At 41.1% G+C, this 21141-nt stretch overlaps 1 long non-coding RNA gene and 1 other non-coding gene across 2 annotated transcripts; one reads left to right on the forward strand and one right to left on the reverse strand.

Moving 5' to 3' along the window:
• The first annotated feature begins 435 nt into the window (after nucleotides 1-435).
• On the forward strand, nucleotides 436-10393 carry LOC133474049 (uncharacterized). Its single transcript, XR_009787336.1, has 5 exons — nucleotides 436-536; nucleotides 8926-9036; nucleotides 9237-9325; nucleotides 9421-9527; nucleotides 10272-10393. It is a non-coding gene; the product is annotated as an uncharacterized LOC133474049 (long non-coding RNA).
• trnat-agu (transfer RNA threonine (anticodon AGU)) lies at nucleotides 3722-3794 on the reverse strand. The gene has a single exon. It is a non-coding gene; the product is annotated as a tRNA-Thr (tRNA).
• Nucleotides 10394-21141: the final 10748 nt, after the last annotated feature.

Below are 21141 nucleotides of genomic sequence, written 5' to 3' on the forward strand. Positions count from 1 at the left end.
AAATATACTCATGTACTGCTGTATTGCTTAGAAAGTAACATGATGAGATGAAATGTATTGGTTGGAGTCAAGACATATGTAATATGCTTGGAAGTGGATGTATTTACCAAAAAGAAGCCTATTTGAGTGAGCAAATAAGAGGTCAGGTCAGGACAACGATGATGCCGTTCTGAGGGAAAAACAGGAAACAGGTGCTTCCTGTTCAGGTCAAAATAAGAACACGCTGAGAGTAAAAATAAGAGTTCAGGTCAGGATAACTCTGACGCTATTCTGAGGGGAAAACAGGAAACAGGAGTTTCACACTCAGGTCATATCAGGACAGCGCAAACAAAAGGAGTATTTTTAGAAAAAGGGACTTTCTGGAAAAACCAAGGTTATAAAAGCCTCAAACGGGGAGAGCGCGAGGCTTCCTATCCTGATCCAGGATGGGGAGACGCACGCGCTTTTCTTTCGCAATACTAAGGGACATGCTGGCAGGAGGGATTTATCAAGCTACTTGGATAGCGATTCGTTTTTGAATATTCCTCCTTAATTGGGTAAGACTACAATATTATTATAATAAGGTAACTAATAGAACCGCTATTGATATTGCGTGGATAAGGGAAGAGAGCGAGTCAGCTGTTCAGGGTTTCTTATATTCCAAATTATCTTATTATTAATTGGCATCACGGCTCCGTAGGACTTGATCACTCCTTAAGGATCACTCAAAAGGCAATACTTGTTTTATGATATAATATTTTTAACTACTTAACTATTTCTTTTCATTTTTGTTATTATTTCATTATTGATTTTTTATATTATAAACCCTTTCTGTCATATTATCATTTTAACCTTAAGTAATCACTAAAATAAATACCTTGCTTTAATTCTATTCTATCTTTGTCATTCTTATAATGAGAAGTTATCTCATTTTTAATACTCAACCTCTTACAAGTGATTGAACGTCGACGATACCAATAACATCGGATAGTAACACCATCCCAAAAAGTAACTCATTCATATTACTTCGGCTTAATAATAAAACAAATCCGTACGGTTCTAACAAGGACTGTTAAACTTACTAGGTCTTTAACAATTGCAATCGATTTTTTAGGAATGAATCTGCTGTAAAAACAGAGTATTTACAATATTACCCTTTCACTCGGTGCGGTTACTCATCAAGGGGTGATATGTGAAGGCAGACTGGATTGGCTCTGTAAAACTAAAGGCAGTTAGCACACCTAGGCGAATTCATTTCGACACCGGCTTAACAGCTCCTCATCTCCTTGCTCATATGGCGTTGGTGCCGGTAAAGGAAAAAGGGGGGAGTTTGACCCTTTAAACGGAGAGTCGGTCAGGACATTTCTCCCGATTAGTCCTGCGGATAAGCGAAATCTGACATGCTCTACACCGCGACCCATCCTTCATAGGCTTCAGCCTACAAATCCCATCCGCTACATCTCGGATGAACAGCTTTCTGGGACACAGGTAAGGAATGTTTTTGCGAGGATGCACGTGCAAATTAGGCGCCAGATGCAGATCAGGATTACTATCATGATAGGCGACTACCGCGGGAGTACTGACTCGGACGTAAGTGTCGTGCTGCCAGATGCCAACATTAATTACAAGACATACAAGATAGTCGAACTCCCGAGAGAAAAAGCCAAGTGGGCTTGGACAGGGGTTATGGGGCTTGCTAGACCTTTAGACAGGATGCTTTCGACCAAGCTCAGGGGTACCAAGTATGGAGGGATTCTGCCCATTGCTAAATTGTCTATGGATGAAGAGACATGATGTAGCATGTCATTAATCAATGTGATAACAATCTGTGTTTGAGCATAATCCGTTTGGACCACCGACGGCAGCTGTCTAGTTTGGTTCAGGATGACACTGTAGTGTTGAGGACAAGGATAGTGCCCTCGAGTGTCTTGCCTAACGATTGGAGGTTAGCGGTTTGTCTCTCCATACTGCGTCGAATGTTAGGAATTTCAGTTCGGAGCGCCCCAATCTGTTTCTTAACCGTGTTTAAACTGATGCTGTTAACCGTGGAGGTTCCTATGCTAAACAATGAGTAAGCCCCCTAAAAAACGCTTTGAACGTCTGAGGATTCCGCTGACGTCGGCCTGGGTGACGGCGAATTTTTATCGTTGCTGGAGCAGGTTTGTGGTGTCAAAGGCAGCATGGTGGATAGCGTTGCGGGACTACGTGGCTCATGGGGATAACATACAAACTCACACAGGCGAGGCCAGATTTTAACCCGTCCTCAGAACTGTGAGGCAGACGTGCTAACCATGCCCCGGTAACAGCTAAATTAGCTCCTTAACGAATACGCTAAGTCTGTCCAGCACAAGAAAGCCTTGTAGCTCAGTGTTTAGATCACTGGTTTAGTAAACCATTGCTTGTGAGGTCCATTCTAACTGAGGCCTGAAGTCAATTTTCGCAGTTGCAATTCATGATGCTATCCACAGTTGGAATGTGGCTGTCTGCATGGTCATTTTGAGTGTGTAAAAAATCATCAGGTACGCTTTCATCCCTTGCGAATAAGCTGACGGCAGACCTTTCCAACCTTTTGTCGACTTAAATCTCAGAATACATGAAGTTTCATTTTGCAAAATTAGGTGTTGTAAGTTCATTAGCTGAAACACTAACAGGCCTCATAGCTGGCAGCTCCTCCTCTGGTTGAATCTACAAAGACATAATGTAGCTCCTTCTGACCTGCTCTCTACTTTTCCATCAACATCCTCAAAGCAAATAATGGGGTACTCTTTCTAGTCATGAAACCATACTGTTGCTCGCAAATACTCACTTCTGTCCTGAGTCTAGCCCCCACTACTCTTTCCCATAACATCATTGTGTGGCTCATCAACTTTATTCCTCTATAGTTCCCACAGCTCTGCACATCACCTTTGTTCCTAAAAATTGGCACCAGCACACTTTTCCTCCATTCCTCAGGCATCTTCGACAAATGACTGAGAACTATGAGAATTTCTTGGGTAGCCCCTCACTTACACTCTGGTCCTATAGATGTTTATAATTTACATATCCACTCCCACCACACTTCAGTTGTACAGCCGGTTCCATGACCCCCTGTCCTGCATGCTTCCACTCCTATCCCTGTCCTGTCCAGTCCTGTCCTATCTTGTTGTATCCTTCCCTCACAGGCGGTAGCACAACTGCCCCATACAACACTCGATTCTGTGTCATTTTCCTAGATTACTTTCCTCATCTTGTTAACAGCAAGAGAGAGTTTTGTCTTTTGTTGTCGTCTTTTCCTCTATTATTTAGCTACCTTTTCACTCTGTCTCTTTTTTTATTTCTGAAATTGCCCTTCACAAACTTTGCTCTATTCAACTGAACGATTGTAATTCTCAATAAATATCCATTAGAATACAAAGAAACCACAACTCAAGAATGGTTAGCATAAACATTGAATCTGTATCTGGGTGGAAGGCCCTAGTGAGAATTGAAATTACGACCCCTGGTTTACAAGATCAGTGCTCTCGCCCCTGAGATATGAAACATTCTGTTAGCATTTTAACTCATGAGCTTTTACCTAATTTTACAAAATGAAGAGCAAAGCTTGGAAATGTCTATGACCAGCTTGTTAACCACAGTGCTAATGGTAGGTTAGCCAAGGATGACAGAGTACGTCATGGCTTTTGACACGCTCAAAATTGCTATAAAGAAAGCTGGTTTTCTACCTTGGCTAGCGTCATGTATTACAAATGTGAAACAAGACTTCTGGCCTCAGTGAGAATTTAACTCAGGAACCCTGGTTGACTAGACCAGTGCTCTAGCCACTGAGCTATGAGGCCTTTCTTTTCATGCAAGAGTTACCATTTTGAAAATCCAAGGACAACAATCCTGAAAATCCAAGAACATTGCTTTGATTGGAGGAGACAAAACATTGACCTGCAGGTTTTTGAGGTATTCTAAGGACAACTGCATCACTTTTTCCAGTACATTTTCTTTGTTAACCCAACCACTGGCTTTGTAGACCATGGCTCGTACCACTGAGGCATGAGGACTCACTCTTTGGTCTTGCGTAATTGTTGGATTTATCTTACCCAACATTATAAAAAATAGACACAAAAGGAATGAAGACACTGGTTTCTTTTTCTCATGAGGAGGGCGTATGGGAGATTGTTCAGATCACAGCCTCTCAACACGCTCTAAACAATCTCCCCCCCTCGCTCCTGCATTTATTTGAAATAGGAGGGATTTACAAATCATAATGTTCTAAGCAATAAGACACAACACAAAATATTTGATAACAAGAGGGTTTTTCCCAGACATAGTATTCTAAACAATAAGACACAACACATAATATTGAACCAACACCTGTCACGACCCGACCACATCCGATCACGTCCTTGGTACAGGCGCCCTTCCATCGGATGATGCTGAGTCTTCTTTTTGAAGGCGAGACATCTAAAATTGTCCATTATACTAATGCAAGCTAAGCAAATAAATGACAACTTCTACAATTTATCTAACATTTCCCTCCTGTTTATCATGTATTTGCACAAATTCTCATATCATTTTACAGTCACTTCATTTCGATTTTTAACTGTAGAATAATTTTTATGAAACAAATACATTTACACTCAGAGTAAACTTGTCATATATGAATGTTGTAGTTTAAACATCGTAATCATCTGTATCAGGAAACAAATCAGTTAAAGCTAAATCATCATTATCATCATAATCATCATTATCATCATACAGTAATGGATACATCAGCTCCATACGATTTCTCCATGGGGGTTATGGCTGTGGTGATTAATTTACTGATTAATGCCCGAATGCATGGGATACAACAACATCCACATAATGTCAGAATGGCTGCAAAAACAGCAATTGATATCAATATTGGTCAAATTAGGGTTTTATATTTACCAAAAACGTCCATCCAGCTGTCCCTCAAAGAGTGTTGATTGAGGGTCCGTAGACCACCGATGGCTCTGGTCAAGCTGCCATCTGAAGTAGTATTGTTTGTTCTCCAAACATACCGCAAACACCTCCCTCTCTTGCGAGGAGCATGTCGACAGCTATGCGGCCTTGGAACGTCCTTGAGCTGCTCGTGCACAGCTTCCAACCCACTCTGAGTCCAATTTCCTAATCTCTGTACATTGAAGTGGATGTAGTTTATCCCATCGACATTTTTATTAATCGTACACCACCAGCATATGAAAGACTCAAATCCTCCTGCAACTTGGTCAGCCAATTTGTATTGATTAGGAACCCCACGAGGAACACCTATGGCGTCGATGTATGTTGGATTATTTTGCCCCTGCCAGGACAAATCTCTTTTTTGTCTATGTTCTTGATTGGACAAAAACAGTGGTGTCCTTTCCATTAAATCTTGAACAGGCATAGGGTATACTGACACATGCAATATCAAAGTAATAATAGCGCATAATCCAGATATATCTTTAGGTAATCTATCAAACAGTCTATCATCTCCGCACCACCACCAGATGTCGCTCCGTGATATTGGCACAAAATTTGGTTTGACTTTTAAGATTACTTTACACTGTGTGTTGTTCAGTGGTCCTAATTTTTTTCCTTTATTAATCATGTTTGTACAAGTGAAATTATTTGGTGCTACTAAAGTTTCTTAGGTTAAACTTCTTTCTATGTTCTTTTGCTGTTCTTTTTGACCAACTGGACCAATCATAACCTGTTTCACCAATGAGGTGTTCCCATCCAAAGCCTATAGTTGCACACCAGTCATATCCAAATCCCCAATTCTCCCCATTCTCTTGAGCATCATTGGTGAGAGCCGCATATGGAATTATGATTAAATCAGCTTGATTTTGGGGGCACAAAATATTTAACCGTTTTGCCGCATTTGGAGGCCATGCCCACAATTTTGATCATCAGCTGTACTCCTTTTGATAAGAGTTAATGATTAAAAAATTTTTTTTTATTATTGGGTTCGTCATATTGGTCCAGTTGGTAGGTGATTTTCTATCTAAAAAATGGGTTTTATCATTGAGGGTGGGACGTCCCATGTACCACAAAAACAAAACCAACATCATAGAAGCCAAAGTTGCTACGTAACAACTTAGCGAATCTCATAACCAACGTGGGTGTGCCATTCTGCTGAGTTCTCACTAAAAGGGTTGGTGTCTTTTTTCTTCACTGACCAGCAAGCGTTTTCAGAATCTACACATCTGCTCCCGCTCCGTTATCGGACTTTTGCTCACCTTCCCAATTTGAGGACTCAGCTGAAATGACTCTTTTACAGTGTGTTAAATGAACCCACGTGTTTCTTTCTGCTATTTTTTAGGGCTGTAAAGTGTCAATCTATCTGTGCCACCATCCCTCCGGTTGAGACATGTGACACAGCATGGCTCAATATAGCAGCCCATTTGAATAGTTTTTTTTTTTTTTTTTTTATCATTAGTTTGCATGCCTCAGTTAATGCTACTAATTCAGTAGCTTGTTCAGCCAATTCCTGTCAATCATGCTGCGTGCCTTCATCAAGTAAGGGTATTAGTGTGGCTGGATTTAAGGTTGTGGATCGCTCAACAGTCAAATGTGGTTGTGACAGCAAGATGGCAATGCAAGATAAATGTCTTGCAGGTGATAAAAACGCCATATTGTTTTGCAATAGGAGAGCAGACACTGAATGTGGGACCTTAAGGGTGAACTGCTCTCTACTGCTGTCAAGGCTGCCACAACTGCTCTGACACAATGTGGTAATGCACACGTTACGTTGTCCAATTTAGTTGAAAAATAAGCTATTGGTCTTATCTTATCACCGTATTGTTGTGTAAGTACGGAGGTCATGCAATAGCTTCTACAATCTACCATTTGAATGAATGTTTTATCATTAAATTTGGAAGGCCTAGCGCAGCACTCGACACCAAATGTTGTTTAATGTCACAGAAGGCCTTTTCTGCCTCTATAATCCATTAAACAGGTGATGTAATTTTAAGGGGTTTTTCATACATTAATTTTGACAATGGTGCAACAATTTCTGCATAGTTTGGAATCCATGCTCTACAATAATTTGTCAGACCTAAAAATGATTATTATATGTTTCTTCATCTGTGGTTTAAGATTTTTTAAGATGATAGCTTTCCTGACTTCTAATATAGTCCTTCCTCCTACACTGAAATTATGGCCTAGATATTTGACTTGCCTTTTACATCATTGCAATTTATTTGTGTTAACTTTATGTCCCTCTTCTGTTAGATGATGCAGCAAGGCCAATGAATCCTTGCATGTCTCTCCATCTGTAGATGCCAGAAGACATGCGTGTTGTCATAACTTGTGAATAAATACTTGGACTTTCACAGTAACCTTGCGGTAATCGAGTAAATGTATATATTTTTTTTTTTCTCAAATGTGAATGCAAACCAAAATTGACTGTTATTTTCTATTGGTACAGAAAATAATGCATTACTTATGTCCACTACTGTAAACACAGTAGCGTCTGGTCTTAATGAATTTAACAATGTGCGTGGGTTTGGTACGCATGCTGCTCTCTGTATTACCGCAGCTCATCACATTCTTTTTTTTATCTTCTATTTTTGTGATAAGCTGCAAGGCTGCAGACAATAGGGCCTTTCCCACGTTTAACGGTGGTTTGTCTTTTATTTTTTATATAATTTGATTCCTGCAACGCGACTATTTTTTGTGTATTTAACCAACCATTAAAGCCGTGTTCGGTTATCCCTGTCTCTAAATATTAAATTTTATCAGGATCCTGATTTTTTTAAAAAAATTTTTTATTTAATTTAATGCACCTCCAACCTTTACACTGCAGTGTATTCCTGTTTTTTATTTTACTACTTCCTTTCCCCATTTGAAAGAATTTGGTTCAGTGTAATACTACCTAGGGTAGTCTTGAACACTTTTTCTTTTCAGTAGGACGGTGATTCAAATTTACTTTCTGTGGTAATTCTCCCTTCAACTGTTTCAAGTGGAGAATTCTTGCCTTTGCATCCACAAAAGTCCACCGTTTACTTTCCCACTGTTTTGGTATGGAATGAAAAGCCTAGTGGTTTCCCATTTCCCATTTACACTCTCATTCAAACAGTTTTCATTCACACTGGCTCATCAGAGGACTCCGGCGTCCTATACGGAATTTAACTACGTCTGTCAACAGCTCATTAGAGGACTCCGCCGTCCTATACGGAATTTAACTACGACGCCACGAAACTTTCCTAGTTTCTTTATTTCACCCGCCATTAACTAGTATTCACAGGGTTTATTAAACATGGAATTTAAGTACATACAGGACTCCGCCGTCCTCGCGGAATTTGTGGACTCCGCCGTCCTTTTTCCTAAAATTTTTTTTAAATTTAACTCACCAGTCGTCTTCAATCCTGTGGATTGTCGTCAACCTTCAAATAACAGTTGAGGAGAACGAAGACCAGTCCCGTAAAGGGTCTTACTTGCCGTGGCCACCGTCTCTTAACTGGAAGTCGGCTCCACAACTGGAATCCTCGGGTGTGTTGACATCCGGCTCGAAGGACCAATTTAATGTTGGATTTATCTTACCCAACATTATAAAAAATAGACACAAAAGGAATGAAGACACTGGTTTCTTTTTCTCATGAGGAGGGCATATGGGAGATTGTTCAGATCACAGTCTCTCAACACGCTCGAACCAATCTCTCCCGTCGCTCCTGCATTTATTTGAAAATAGGAGGGTTTTTCCCAGACATAATGTTCTAAACAATAAGACACAACACAAAACATTGGACCAACACCTGTCACGTCCCCGACCACATCCGATCACGTCCGTGGTCCAGGCGCACTTCCATCGGATGATGCTGAGTCATCGTTTTGAAGGCGAAACATCTAAAATCGTCCATAATACTAATGCAAGCTAAGCAAATCAATGATAACTTCTAAAATATATTTAACAACAAACAATTTCAATGTCTTGCTGAGTGACCTGGTCTCATGTCGATCTCTCATTTATAGGTTTGTTGCAGTGTGTGGCGATGGAGAGTACATCATCTGTACCGCCATAGCTCTGAGAATCAAGATCTTCGGCTCAGCACAGGAGTTTGCTTGGGCACATGACTCATCTGAGTAAGTGTTCACTTTTAAGTCTGTCTGGGTTGCTTTACTGCTCAATTGCTACAGTATGAGCAAATGTTCTATTCAGTGCTTATGTATTTGTGTAAAATGACAGCAGCAGACAATCCCTACTGTCATATAATTGTCTTTCTTATTTACAGTATGTTTAAGCGCATATCTAATAGTTAATGCCTCTTCTTTTTTTTTAACAGATATGCGATTAGAGAAAGCAGAAGCATTGCGAAAATAATGCAGAATTTCAAAGTAAAGAAATCATTCACGTCTGACTTTGGAGCAGAGGGTAATGGCAATGCTGTCGTAAAGCAAACTTGTGGTTCAACAGGTTATTGCTGGTAAAAACAACAAGCAATATGTTCTTTTTTTTGGACCCTGCAGGCATCTATGGAGGTTTCTTGCTTGGGGTGAGGTCAGTGAATGGTCTGGGATTTTATGATTGGGAGAACACCGAACTGATCCGCCGCATTGAGATCCAACCTAAACACGTAAGACTTGTCCGTTTCTCTTTCAATAGGAAACTTGACAAGGTTTTCCAAAAATGACAGTCTTAAATGCCAAGTATGGTTGGAATGGCCACTTCAACCTAAGTACAGTAAATCAAGAATTTTGAAAGTGGGATGATGGGTTCCGGAAAAATGTAGTTTGTGTCGCAAAAAATGGACTCTTTGGGGAGTGTTTTTGTGTGTTATGGCCAATAGAAAAGCTGACCAAAAACACCTTCAAATTAGAGTGAAACAGCATGACTTTATTATTTCTCAACATATGACCTGGACCCTTTCGTTTCGTCTGCTACTTTGGGAACCCCTTCTCCGGTTGGCCAACAAGTTTTTGTTGAAAATAAGCTTGTACAGGCTGCAATTACGTCGGCAAGTCAAAGTGACTGTGACATTTCCAACGGTGTCACTTGCCCTAAAAACTGCACTTAAATAACACAAATGGATCATTATTGATGAGAAAAACAGCGTGGGCAGTAGAATAACGAATGTAATCATGTAATGTACGTGTTTTTTCATCAATGTACTTGTTATGGAGGGTTTTAGAGGTGTTTGAAGTGCTCATTCCATGTATTTTAGAAAATTCCACAAAGATGCCAACCAGTTATCACATGGCTACTTTCAGGTCTATGTGTTTTTTTATGAATGTTTAGAAAGGTGGTTTACTAGCAACACAAGCAGTCTCTTTCTTACCTTTGTATACCTCCATTTTATTTTTTTTTGTCCTGTGTGCAGATCTTCTGGTCAGACTCTGACGAGTTGGTCTGCATCGCGACTGAAGAGTCTTTCTTCATCCTTCGATAAAATGGCTGACAAAGTAGTTGCCTCACAAGAGAACAACGAAGTCGTGACGGAAGACGGCATTGAGGATGCTTTTGAGGTTTGTGTGTATTTCCATTGTTACGAGCCCTTTTATCATGGTACCTCATCCTCATCGCCCTTCTACCAATATACCCACTATCTCTCCTCTGGATGTGTTCAAACCATCGAAGTCTGCTCTCTCCAACTTTGTCTCCAAAACATCTAACCTTGGCTGTCCCACAATTTAGCGACTTCTGACCTTCTCTGTACTTTTCTGTACTTAATCACCCTAACCTGCTACAAATCCTTCCATCTCTATCCCTCTGTCTGGCCAACCTGTAGAAATCCTTTTCTCCTTCTTTAGTGTCCAACCTGGCATACATGTCCTCATATGCCTCTTCTTTGGCCTTTGCCACCTCTACCTTTGCCCTATGTCGCATCTCAACGTATTCGTTGCTCCTCTCCTCTGTCCTCTCAAGTGTCTCACTTCTTCTTAGCTGACCTCTTTCCTTATATGATTTCCTGTACTTTGAGGTTCCACCACCAAGTTTCCTTCTCTCCTTTCCTGCCAGAACATACACCAAGTACTCTCCTGCCTGTCTCTCTGATCACCTTGGCTGTAGTAGTCCAGTCTTCTGGAGCTCCTCCTGTCCACCGAGATCCTGTCTCAGCTCTTCCCGAAAAGCCGCGCAACACTCTTCCTTTCTCAGCTTCCACCACATGGTTCTTTACTCTGCCTTTGTCTTCTGAGTCTTCCTCCCTACCACCAGAATCATCTGGGACATTACATCATACATAACACCCTCAATTTCAAGTATCAGCCTCATCACTCGATCTGATACTCTTTTCACCTCCAAGACATTCTTAGTTAACTCTTCTTTTAAAATAATCCCTACTCCATTTCTCTTCCCGTCTACACCATGGGAAAATAACTTCAACCCTAAACTTCTAGCCTTACTGCCTTACTACTTGCTCTCCTGGACACACAATAGATCAACCTTTCTCATCATGTCAACCAACTCGCAAACTTTTCCTGTCATAGTCCCAACATTCTAAGTCCCCACATTCAATTCTAGGCTCTGTACTTTCCTCTTTTCTTTCTGCCCAAGAACTCGCTTTCCACCTCTCCTTCGTCTTCGACAGACAGGAGCTGAATTTCCACCGTCGCCCTGCAGGTTAACTGTGCTGGGGGCGGACATTGTGAACCCGGCCATGACCGAGCCGGTATGGAATTCTTTAGATGAATGCTCATATTTGTTTGGCAACGTTTTAAGCCGGATGCCCTTCCTGACGCTTGGGACCGGCCTACAGTTTGCACTGGCTTGTGCCCCCCATAGGGCTGCATTAAAAGACACCTAGTTTAAAAAAAAAAAAAAACTCACCGGTACTACTTGAACACATGTAGCAGCAACTGAAGGAACCTGAATTTTATAATCACCTATTACTCTCGAGGTTCCATGCGTGTTCGTTTTCATGAAAGAACTACAATTATAACGATGTGTTAAAAGTCAACCAATTTATTCCTGACAGAGGAGTCTGTACATTTTACAGAGCTCTGGGTCAGCAGCTGTGCTTATCCTAGCCTCAGCAGAGACAGCACAGACTGAACAAAGCTATCTGTGCGTGCCCCCGACTTATACAATGTTTTAAAAAGGAAGTATGGAATCGCTGTCATCTGATTGGTCCAACGCCCACTGACGTCCTCATTGCTCTACAGAATGATGACCATTTCCTGCTGGCTCCAGGCGCGGTCTCCACAGTCTTGCATCTCATGTCCACAGTGGCTCCCTGCAGCCATTGTCTTCTCCGACATCTCTTCTTTGTGGCCTCCACATGCACCCTGGTGGGAGCTTTCCTGCAATAAAATCCCACACCCTTATCCGATTTCCATGTTATGCTTGTCACACCCTGCAACTCTATATCACCTTCACAACACATAGATACAGCGTGCAACAATACAACAATGCTCGTAGCCATATATTCTCTCTGCTCAGTAGGAACAACTATTACTAGAGCTTAGTTGGGGACGTTCTCAGCCTCTTATGCTTGCTCTTAATTACGCTCCATCCCTTCAGTAGACCTCAGTGCTGCCTGGCATGTTGGTGCACCAGAAAACAATTATACGATGGAGTGGTGCCACCAACAGTGACCTATGACATGGGGGGGGGGGTGTAAACTCTCACACAATGATCCCACATTACATTTGTAAGTTCATGAATTTTCTAATGGTTCAGGTCCAGGGAGAGGTCCGGGAGATCGTGAAGACTGGACTCTGGGTTGGCGACTGCTTCATTTACACCAGCTCTCTGAACAGACTCAGCTACTTTGTAGGGGGAGAGATTGTCACTCTTGCTCAATTGGACAGGTCAGATATTTATGATTGCATTCAAGTCACCTTAAACTTCTTTTCAAGTCAGTTCCGGTTGTATGTATAGTAATAGCAGAATAGAAGCAGAGGTAACTTGAGTCCTTTTTTAAGAAGACAGTGGTGCCTTGAGTTCAATTAGTTCAATTAGTTTAGTGACCATGCTCGTAACTTCACATAATATTTCATCTCTTCAGTCATCTTTCCACAAATTAATGAAAATCCCATTAATCCATCCCAATCTCTCTCTCAAAAAAAAAAATTGTCATTAAAATCATTTTTGACAGTTTTTGCTTCAATTTAATGGACATTCTGCCGCTTCTGGTGTTTTGAAACACGGCCACCTGGGAGCAGTATAATTCAGACATATGGATATACTGTACATGGAGACACTCAAAACCGCAGTAATATGAGTCATGCTTTGCAGAGGATGAAGAATATATGCCTGTGAGTAATCTTATATTATCCGTCTATATCTATTGCTCCACCATATTGTTTCCAAATATTGTACATTGTTTGCATTAAGCTAAAGTGACTTATCTGAAGCCAAGCTGTGGTTATTTTAAATATACAACCCCAATTCCAATGAAGTTGGGACGTTGTGTTAAACATAAATAAAAACAGAATACAATGATTTGAAAATCATGTTCAACCTATATTTAATTGAATACACTACAAAGACAAGATATTTAATGTTCAAACTGATAAACTTTATTTTTTTTTTTTAGCAAATAATCATAATTATGGCTGCAACACATTCCAAAAAAGCTGGGACAGGGTCATGTTTACCACTGTGTTACATCACCTTTTCTTTTAACAAAATTAAATAAACTTTTGGGAACTGAGGACAGTTTGTTGAAGCTTTGTAGGTGGAATTCTTTCCCATTCTTGCTTGATGTACAGCTTCAGCTGTTCAACAGTCTGGTCTCTGTTGTTGTATTTTACACTACATAATGCGCCACACATTTTCAATGGGAGACAGGTCTGGACTGCAGGCAGGCCAGTCTAGTACCTGCACACTTTTACTATGAAGCCACGCTGTTGTAACACGTGCAGAATGTGGTTTGGCATTGCCTTGCTGAAATAAGCAGGGGCGTCCATCAAAAAGACGTTGCTTGGATGGCAGCATATGTTTCTCCAAAACCTGTATGTACCTTTCAGCATTAATGGTGCCTTCACAGATGTGTAAGTTACCCATGCCATTGGCACTACCACAGCCCCATACCATCACAGATGCTGGATTTTGAACTTTGCGTCCATACCAGTCCGGATGGTTCTTTTCCTCTTTGGCCCGGAGGACACGACGTCCATAATTTCCAAAAACAATTTCAAATGTGGACTCGTCGGACCACTGAACACTTTTCCACTTTGGATAAGTCCATCTTAGATGAGCTCGGGCCCAGAGAAGCCGGCGGCATTTCTGGGTGTTGTTGATAAGTGGCTTTAATTTGAATAGTAGAGTTGCAAGTTGCACTTACGGATGTAGTGCCCAACTGTATTTACTGACATTGGTTTTCTGAAGTGTTCCTGAGCCCATGTGGTGATATCCTTTACACATTGATGTCAGTTCTTGATGCAGTGCCGCCTGAGGGACATCGACGGTCACGGGCATTCATTGTTGGTTTTTGGCCTTGCCGCTTACATGCAGTGATTTCTCCAGATTCTCTGAACCTTTTGATGATATAATAGATCGTAGATGATGAAATCCCTGAATTCCGTGCAATTGTATGTTGAATGAACATTGTCCTTAAACTGTTCGACTATTTTCTCACGCACTTGTTCACAAAGAGGTGAACCTCGCCCCAGCTTTGCTTGTGAATAACTGAGCAATTCAGGGAAGCTCCTTTTATACCCAATCATGGCACCCACCTGTTCCCAATTCGCCTGTTCACCTGTGGGATTTTCCAAACAGGGTTTGATGAGCATTCCTCAAAGTTCTCAGTCTTTTTTGCCACTTGTCCCAGCTTTTTTGGAACATGTTGCCGCCATCAAATTCTAAGTTAATGATTATTTGCTAAAAGCAATCACGTTTATCAGTATGAACATTAAATCTTGTCTTTGTAGTGTATTCAATTAAATACAGGTTGAACATGATTTGCAAATGGCGGCACGGTGGATGACTGGTTAGAGCGTCACAGTTCTGAGGACCCGGTTTCAATCCCCGGCCCCGCCTGTGTGGAGTTTGCATGTTCTCCCTGTGCCTGTGTGGGTTTTCTCCGGGCACTCCGGTTTCCTCCCACATCCCAAATACATGCATTAATTGGAGATTCTAAATTGTCCATAGGTGTGAATGTGAGTGCGAATGGTTGTTTGTTTGTTTGTGCCCTGCGATTGGCTGGCAACCAGTTCAGGGTGTACCCCGCCTCCTGCCCGATGACAGCTGGGATAGGCTCCAGCACGTCCGCGACCCTAGTGAGGAGAAGCGGCTCAGATAATGGATGGATGAACAATGTGTCACTTTTTTTGTTTAGGTTGACAGTAAACTTAAACTCGAAGAGGCGCTAAACAGCTTGAAGCTCTTTTTTTTTTTTAATGAATTGTTCACTCTCTGCTGAACTGCTGCTTGTTGTGAAGTGAGTTGAGTTCACTGGCACCACACAGCTCTCGTATCAAATTTTTGCTCGCAAGTCAAAGTATAAAAAGAGCCCAACGACAGCTCGTATCTTTCGTAAATTTCGTAAGTCATGTCACTCGTAGGTAACAACACTGCAGCGAGGAACAATTTTATTTTTTTTCCCAACAATAATCACTGAGTTGAAACGGGCTTATTCTCCGTCCATTCTGTACATTCATAATACAATTCACCATGACATCACAACAATACTGTACGTTATTCTGGGTGGCAACAAAGCGTTCTCCCATGGCACCACTTGTCAGCAAACCCTTCCATGCCATTTGACCCAGGCAGAGCGATTGAGAACACACACAGGGTGACACGTTTGAATGAATGAGTTTCTTCTTGCGAGGTGTCTCTGATTGGCAAGTCTTCTCCTTTCCCGCTGTAGTTTGAATTTGTGGTATTTATTTTTTGTGGTATCCTGTGCATTTATTCTTGAAAAACTTAAGTCGTTTCAAGTTGAAAAGATTGACACGTGTGGGAAGGCCCACCCTCTATCCACCAGATGGCTGTGTTCCTGTATCTTTGTGTGTGTGTGTGCGTGTGTGTGCGTGTGTAGGTGTGTGCGTGTATATAGTAGATGTTACAGAGCTAGCAAATGTTCTTATTTAAACACTGTAGTAATAATAAGATGGCTTTTGTATCTTCCTGCCAGATGAAGAAGGCGATTGCTTTCTATTTGACTAATGATAGGGCTACTTGTTGTCCACCTTGTTCAGCCATTGTCCGTTTACTGGGGATTTCAACAGAGTCGGACCATAGACTGTCTGCAGCCTGAGGCCTTCTCCTTTTGGTTACGTCTCTTCTCTTGGTTACGCCCCCATGTGCCTATGTGGCGCCCATGTTGGGGAGGTCGTCATTCCCATAAAAGGCAATGCATGAGAATGTGACTCACGAGGCTTACCCTTTTGTCAGCAGCAAAGTGAATGCTATCAATACACAACATTAAAACATTGATCAGTTTGGAATGACAGACGTATGTCAGTGGCTGAATAATTGCTTCAGTAACCTTTTTAATTGGTGCCATTTCTATGTCATTACAGTCAGTTGACATCTTGTAGTCAAGTCATCAATGGAGACAGCAACACTGTCGTCTAGCAGAAGGAGGTAGGGCCTTCCCACACGTGTGAATCTTCTCAAGTTGAAATTTGCGTTACGTCCATCCATCCATTTTCTGAGCCGCTTCTCCTCACTAAGGTCGCGGCGTGCTGGAGCCTATCCCAGCTATCATCAGGCAGGAGGCGGGGTACACCCTGAACTGGTTGCCAGCCAATCGCAGGGCACATATAAACAAACAACCATTCACACTCACAGTAACACCTACGGGCAATTTAGCATCTCCAATTCGGGCATGTTTTTGGGATGTGGGAGGAAACCGGAGTGCCCGGATAAAACCCACGCAGGCACGGGGAGAACACGCAAACTCCACACAGGCGGGGCCGGGGATTGAACCCCGATCCTCAGAACTGTGAGGCAGACGCTGTAACCAGTCGTCCACCGTGCCGCCACAAATGAAAAATGCACATTAAAAATTGAGGGTTATCGAGGATATATTTGTGGATCTGAAAAACACGTGCAAATAATTTGTGCATTTGAAAGACACGTGGGAATCGCGGATATATTTGTGGATCTGAAAAACACGTGCAAATAATTTTGAGCCATATCTCGCCCCATAAGAAAGAAAAGATGCCTCTATATTGAAAAGTCCATCCATTTTCTATAGCACTTACTCATGAGGGTTCACAGGTGAGCTGGAGATGATCCCAGCTGACATCAGGCAAGAGGCAGGGTACACACTGGACTGGTTGCCAGTCGATGGCAGGACAACTGAGCAGACAAGTCTTCCACAATGTGGTTGTAATTAAGACAATAATGCAATGATGATCATTTCGACTGGTGAACTGGGAAGTGGACAGACAAGCTTGTTTGCATCTGGAAAGGGGAGAAAGCCGATCGTGGATGGAAGCACTTGATTGAAGGGCACAAAATGGACCTGGTGGCTTTCTAATTGCTGGTCATCAGGATTTGTTAGCTGATCAGGATGTATTTTTACACACATTGATATCATCATTCTTCTTAAAAAAAAACCTCTCTCTTCATAGGAGTTGACGCGTCAAGATGCCGTTTGTCTGCAGGTGTTCAAGAAGGAAGAATAAAAGAAGAATTGTTTATTATATTGAGTTACTGTATATGTTTGTGTTTGGCATTAAATGAACTTGATATCCAGCTCTTAAATTTGCATTTCCAGTGTAATTAGTGGACTCCCCTTGCCAACTACTAGAGCAAACAGAATTAAAGAAGAAAAATAACCTTAGAACACCTTTAAAACTATACAAACTCATTTACACATAATATATTGCAAGAGAGTAAGAGTAATAGATACAAATATTATCCAAACAGTAAAAAAATTAGAGCAACAACTGCAATAACACTTACAAAAAAAGTCTGCAAGACAGCGGGACCGCAATAAGTGAACCGCGATATAACGGGGGCTTACTGTACTTGGTTACTTCCACCCTTGCAATCACATTTTCGGACTGAAGACTGATTTCACTTGGCATGAACAAATGTTTACTCAACGAGCCTACAAGACACAAAAATTCTCCTTCTCCTCTTTTGCTTCACAAAGTTCCTCCTCGTACGATAACAACATATTATGATGTGTTATGTATTATTATATGTTAATTATAACACAATAAATAATATGACATTGACATTTATCATTAGTTATTAACTTTAGGGGTTACCATTATGTTAGATGCTGTCATGGAAAGACCTGACCGTGTAGACTATGTTGCGTGAGTTAGCGTAACGCAGATGTTTAAGGTGAACGGAACAAATACTGTTCTGAATTGGGTTTAATAGCACATGCAAAACTGTGAACAAGCTAGCCAGGAGTTGAACCTAGAATCTTCTGAGCCGTAGTCAGACGCGTTATCCATTGCACCACTAACACACGATGGTATTGGGCCATCTGAAAGCCCCTGTGGATGACTTTCACTGTCCCACGCAAACTTCAAACAGCAGCACTAAAGAGTTATTTCTGGGATTCATTCCTCCTAACCTCTATACGATCACGGCTTGAAAGTTGTCTAAAACTGTTGGCTGCAGCAAGGCTGAGTAAGAGCTGCAGGACGCTGAGCCAGGACGACAGTGAATTAATGTGAAGGGCATGATAGGGCTTAAACTGTCGATCAAGCGAATCATCTCAACATTTTACTGTATTGATAAGAATATCAATCAACATTTATGTTAGATAAATTGTAGAAGTTATCATTTATTTGCTTAGATTGCATTAGTATAATGGACAATTTTAGATGTCTCGCCTTCAAAAAGAAGACTCAGCATCATCCGATGGAAGGGCGCCTGGACCAAGGACGTGATCGGATGTGGTCGGGTCGTGACAGGTGTTGGTTCAATATTATGTGTTGTGTCTTATTGTTTAGAATACTATGTCTGGGAAAAACCCTCTTATTATCAAATATTTTGTGTTGTGTCTTATTGCTTAGAACATTATGATTTGTAAATCCCTCCTATTTCAAATAAAAGCAGGAGCGAGGGGGGGGATTGTTTAGAGCGTGTTGAGAGACTGTGATCTGAACAATCTCCCATACGCCCTCCTCATGAGAAAAAGTAACAAGCGTCTTCATTCCTTTTGTGTCTATTATAATGTTGGGTAAGATTAATCCAACATAAATTGGTCCTTCGAGCCGGATGTCAACACACCCGAGGATTCCAGTTGTGGAGCCGACTTCCAGTTAAGAGACCGTGGCCACGGCAAGTAAGACCCTTTTACGGGACTGGTCTTCGTCCTCCTCAACTGGGATCTGGAGGTTGACGACAATCCAAGGATTGAAGACGACTTTGGTGAGTTAAATTTTAAAAAAAAATTTTTAGGAAAAAGGAATAAAAGAGTGAATGAATTGCGCGACGAAGAAGTCTGCGGCAGAATAAACCTTGTGTAATACTAGTCCCTGGCAAGTTAGATGGAGGACGGAATCCGATAAAATCCGTGGGGACGGCGGAGTCCTGTACGTACTTAAATTCCGTATTTCTGTATTTCTGTATTTTTGTGTTTCTGTGTTTCCGTGTTTTCGTGTGTTTATAAAAACGTTATTAATAACGTGTGTATGTGTAAAAGTATGAATTTATAAGACAGGATTGTAAGTGACAACTGAGTTTGGAAGCAAAGGCAAGAATTCTCCGCCCCAATTAGGGTAGAAGCTTGAGAATTACCAAAACTCAGACATTAATTGTCACCCTGTCATTTTTGAATAAAGTCAGTATTTAGGTCACTCTAGGTGCAAATGAACTGACTTCCAAATTCACAAAAATGGGAAATAACAACAATAAACCGGATCCAAAAATAGGCCTAACATGTAAAGATTGGAAATATGTTCAACTCCAAAACCCTTCCAAAATAGAACATTTAAACACGTGGATAACCAAATACGGTTTTGCTGGCCAGCTAAATTCGCAAAAAATAGTGAAACTTCAAAACGAAATAAAGTGTCGACACAAAAATGATATATCACAAATACAAAAAGATGGATTTGACGACTTACTCTTCTGGTTAAACTGGACTAATGAGGATGTGAAAAAGGCCGTAGCCGGCATCACACCTTATCAACAACAGTTAAAAAATGCTTTACATGTGATTTCGAAAGAACACATTAACAGATGGGTAGATAAACATTGGATAAACCTAGCAACTGGCCCTCTGGAGGAATATGTTAATCATGCCCTCCACGCAGAAAGAGTGTTAGACAAAAAACAAAAAGAGAAGATAGATGTCTTCCTCGACGAAGAAGCAGAAATATACTATCAAGGCAGAGAGAGAGATAATTTTAGAGGACACGGCAGAGACCGTGGGAGAGTAAGATATGGTAGAAATCGAAATTATTATGATAATACCATCTGTTGGTGCTGTGGAAACAAGGGCCACATTGCACGTGAATGCCCTAAAAAAGAAAAAAAGAAAAATAAAAGAGAATACGGACAAACTACTGCATGACTAAGCCAGCCTGCTTCCCAACTCAACAAATCCTCCTGTGTAAACATTACAGAGAATGAGGAGGTGGATTTCAATTTACAGGACATTCTGAGTTTGGACACTGAAAAACCTGAAATAACTTTATCAGTAAATGGTAAACAAATGACATTTCTTTGCGATACAGGGGCATGTAGGACTGCATGTCGGGAAAAGATTCCAGGTTCCAGATTATCGGGACATAAGGCACTAGTGAGATCTGCAAATGGACAAATTACTTTTGCCATGGAACTTGAGCCTGTGTGGATTAGAGACCCACAGGGAAAAACTTGTAGAATGCCCATTTTCGAAGTCCCGGAGTGCCCTGTGAATTTGTTGGGAAGAGATGGCTTATTCCAATTAGGACTTGTACTCATTCCATCATCAAATGGAAATATTGTAGTGAAACGAAAACATGAATTAAAGAGAGAGGACCTCTATTTAACACTGGAAAACAGAGAAAGTACATTCTATTACACAATCGATATCCCAGACAAACCACAGTTAAACGTGGGGAAGGCCCTGTTGTCTGCAGCCTTGTAGCTTATCACAAAAATAAGAGATAAAAAAGAATGTGATGAGCTGCAGTAATACAGAGAGCAGCATGCGTACCAATCCCACGCACATTGTTAAATTCATTGAAACCAAGCGCTAAAGTGTTTACAGTGGTAGACATAAGTAATGCTTTCTTTTCTATACCAGTAGAAAAGAAAAGTCAATTTTGGTTTGCATTCACATTTGAAGGGAAAAAAATATATATATATATTACTTTTACTAGATTACCGCAAGGTTA

The sequence above is a fragment of the Phyllopteryx taeniolatus genome, unplaced genomic scaffold (assembly GCF_024500385.1).
Source record: "Phyllopteryx taeniolatus isolate TA_2022b unplaced genomic scaffold, UOR_Ptae_1.2 contig_87, whole genome shotgun sequence".
Taxonomy (NCBI): Eukaryota; Metazoa; Chordata; class Actinopteri; order Syngnathiformes; family Syngnathidae; genus Phyllopteryx; species Phyllopteryx taeniolatus.